Here is a 4,135-nt window from a genome sequence, read left to right as displayed (position 1 = left end):
TAGTAATGTCTTTGTGTGGTTTGGGTATTAAGGTAATTATGGCCTTATAAAAAGAGTTTAGCAATGTTCCTTCTGTTTCTATTGTGTGGAACAATTCGAAGAGTATTGGTATTAATTTCTCATTGAAAGTCATGTAGAACTCTGTGCTGAAACCCTTTGGTCCTGGACTTTATTTCATTTGGAGACGATTGTTGACTGTTTCCACTTCTTTGGCAGTTATAGATCTATTTAATTTGCTTATCTGGTCTTGATTTAATTTTGGTAAATTATATTTATCCAGAAAGTTGTCAATTTTCTTTAAGTTTTCCAATTTTGTTGAGTAGAGGTTTTTGAAGAATCAAATAATGAGTTAACAGAACATTTGAGAACTATGGAAGAAAAAGAAGCAAACTCATGCAGGAAGACAAAACGTCAGGAAATAATCAAATTGAGAGTTGAAATCAATAAAATAGAAACAAATAAAACAATCCAAAGAATCAGTGAGGCAAAGAGTTGGTTTATTGAGAAAATCAACAAAATAGACATTTATCCAAACTAACCAAAAAACAGAGAGAGAATATCCAAATTAACAAACAGAAATGAAGCCGGGCGGTGGTGGCGCACGCCTTTAATCCCAGCACTCGGGAGGCAGAGGCAGGCGGATCTCTGTGAGTTCGAGGCCAGCCTGGTCTACAAGAGCTAGTTCCAGGACAGGAACCAAAAGCTACGGAGAAACCCTGTCTCGAAAAATCCAAAAAAAAAAAAAAAAAAAAAAAAAAAAAAAAAAAAAAACAGAAATGAAAAGAGGGCAATAACAGCAGACATAAAGAATATACAGAGAATCATTAGGTCGTCTTTTGAAAACCTCTACTTGACAAAAGCAAATCAAAACAACTCTGAGATTCTATCTTGCACCTATAAGAATGGCCAAGATCACAAACACTGATGAGAACTTATGCTGGAGAGGATATGGGGTAAAGGGAACACTCCTGCATTACTGGTGGGAGTGCAAACTGGTATATCCCCTTTGAATATCAGTATGGCGATTTCTCAGAAAATTAAGAAATAATCTTCTTCAAGTCCTAGCAATATCACAGTTTTGCATGTACTCAAAGAATGCTAAATTGTACCATAAGCTTATGTGCTCAACTATGTTCATAGCAGTATTGTTTGTCATAGCCAGAACCTGTAAATAACCTAAATGTCCTTCGACCAAAAATTAATAAAGAAAATATGGTACATTTACACAATGGAGTACTACATAGCAGAAAAAAATAATGATATCTTGAAATCAGCGGACAAATGGATACATCTAGAAAACATCATATTGAGTGAGGTAACCAAGACCCAGAAAGAAAAAAAATATCATATGTACTCACTCTTGAGTGGTTTTTAGACATAAGCAAAGAAAAATCACCCTTACAATTCATAATCTCAGAGAACCAAGATAATGAGGACCCTAAGAGAGATATATATGGATCTAGTCTACATGGAAAGAAGAAAAAAAGATTTCCTGAGTAAATTGGCATCATGGGGACAATGGAGGAGGGTAGAAGGGGAGGGGAGGGAAAGAGAGGGGAGTGAATAAAAACATATAGCTCTATAAAAAGCAATATAAAAAGAGCAAAGTACAATATGTACATAAAATATCAAAAGGAAACCAATTGTTTGCATACTCACTAAAAATTAATACAAAAAAAGAAAGTCACACGGATGTATTTTATTTTTGAGACAGTTCAGTATGGACAGCTTCTCAGCAGCCCTCACTGTCAGCAAGCTTTCTTATTGTTACACATGGCTTATAGTTAAAGTTAACTTTTCAGACTATAAAGGCAAATTTTCTGTGCTAAAGTTGTCCCCCGCCATGAATCTACCTAATCCCTACATGTTCAGAGTTTTAAAACAAATCCTAGAGTTCGAAAAGAATAAGGGGAGGGAAGGCAAGGCAGAGTCTTCCCCTAAAAGATGCATGCAGTGGAAAGAAGTTTGTATAGAATGCTCTGACTTAGTGATGAGAGGATTAAATATTATTTAAAAAGTCATAGTATCATCCTATAAATCAGAACATTTATTGAGACAAACATCAATTCAACTGTTTTATGTATAAAATGCATTCTAGTCTATAACTCTAAACTAATAAAAGATATGATTTCTATCTTAGTGTATAAAACCTGGGATAAACACCTGAAGTCTTCAAAAAAAAAAAAAAAACAGAGCAAGCAGTGTGTGTTGTTGGTGGTGTGTGTGTGTGTGTGTGTGTGTGTGTGTGTTTGTGTGGTTTCTATATACGAATGTATTTCTATCATCTGTGTGTGTGTACAAAGACAAAATTCTGTGTGTAAACATATTTCTCTATATTTTCTACTTTTTTCTTTTAAGGAATTGATTCACAACATCTTTAAGGCTTTCCAATTAAAATTATTTAAGAACTATATTGTGGTGAACCAAAGGCTTGAGGGAGAGTTGGGTTTGAGTCCACAGTTTTTACTTTCCACATAGTCTGTGTATTGCAAATGCCTTCAGCTGACTGAATGAGTCCCACACACACTGTGGAGTACAACCTGTTATCCATGGTCACAGCTTTTTTGGGGGAAACTGTGAACTTCTTAAGGCCTTTAGTGCTCTTATATAATCACTTAGCTTTATCTATAGAGAGAGGTATGCTAAAATTGACACACTACAAATACATTCTAGTAATTTAGCACACCTCCATTTTAAATAATTTTGGGGAAATGTGAGGTTCAACTTTGTCTATAAGTAACATAACGTCCTTTTGATATGTGACATCATTTTTTCAAGTGTAATAATTTGTGAGACTTATTATTTTCATTTTAAGGGTAAAAAGTGGACACCTAGAGACAATATACTAGAACACCTCAAAAGGCAGTAGAATAGTATAGGTAGATGCCACAAAAATTGTAGCCTCTTAGTAACTTGATCAGATGCACTGAAAATAACCTAAACTTATTAACAAGTTTGAAAATATGATTTTGTTATGGTTAAAAGTAATAATTATCACAAATTGGTTTTTCTTTGTTATCCTGATCATTTTATTACCATAAGCCAACTTTTCTATAATCATATCACAATATCATAAATGTATAGTTATGCTGGTTTATGTCTCCAATCCCAGGATTCAGTAGACACAGAAGATTCACATAAATTCCAGGCTGACACAATCTAAAGAGTTACTTCTAGACTGCCCATATCTACAGAGATCCTGTCTCTAAATCAATCTTCTTCAACATAAACATCCATATTACCACATGAAGACACTTTTCAGTTATGACAGAGATAACCTTCTATTCAGTAACAATATGGGCACCTAACTTTAAATTTTTTTTCTCAAAGAATATAGGATAATAGAGAATCAAGGCCTGGTAAAATTCAAAACTGATCTTCAAAAATTTAGCAACACAGACATCTTAGAAGCATATCAGTTTCAACTTTCCAGTACAGTTCCATATGTTTACTGAAGAGAGATGTCAAAATAATGATATGGAAAATATACAGAGAGCCATGAAATTGTACTATGGTTATAAAGAGAGGACATCCAATCTTAAGACAGGAATAACATCTTTTTCATCTTTTTGAGAATTTAATGATGTACGAGTACTGTATTTGCATCTTTCTTCCCCTGATGGTTAGGTGCATTTATTTATATTTAGTTAATCTTTTTTTACTACAATTATTTTGATTTCCCCTTCCCCTACTCTTCTTATTGTATTTCTCTCTCCTTTGTAAGAGCCTGTCCTTGAATAGGATTATGTAATTGCTCTTCCCACTCTCTCTCTCTGTGAGTGAGTGAATGTGTGTGTGCGCGTGTGTGTGTTTAAATACTTACAAGCATACCTGTTATGCTATGTTAACACCTTCTGCCCTGATGAAAAATACTAACTTCATTAATCTAAAATATATTATATTATATAATATGTGTGTTTTATTTTTATACATATGGGGTGTGAAGTTCTTTTGTATATATGTTGCTTTTACTGGTTAAAAAATAAATCTGTTTTGGCCAGTGGCTTCGCAGAATAGAGTAAAGTATGAATTCTAAGCAAAGATATAGGAGAAAAGTAGGCGGAGCCAGAGAGATGCTACGTAACTACCTGTTTACTGGTCAACACAAGCCTCATGGTGATTCACAGATAAATAG

The sequence above is a fragment of the Microtus oregoni genome, unplaced genomic scaffold, assembly GCF_018167655.1.
Source record: "Microtus oregoni isolate MIOR12 unplaced genomic scaffold, Mior012 000004F_ref0000308, whole genome shotgun sequence".
Classification (NCBI taxonomy): domain Eukaryota; kingdom Metazoa; phylum Chordata; class Mammalia; order Rodentia; family Cricetidae; genus Microtus; species Microtus oregoni.
Note: the sequence above shows the minus strand (reverse complement) of the source record.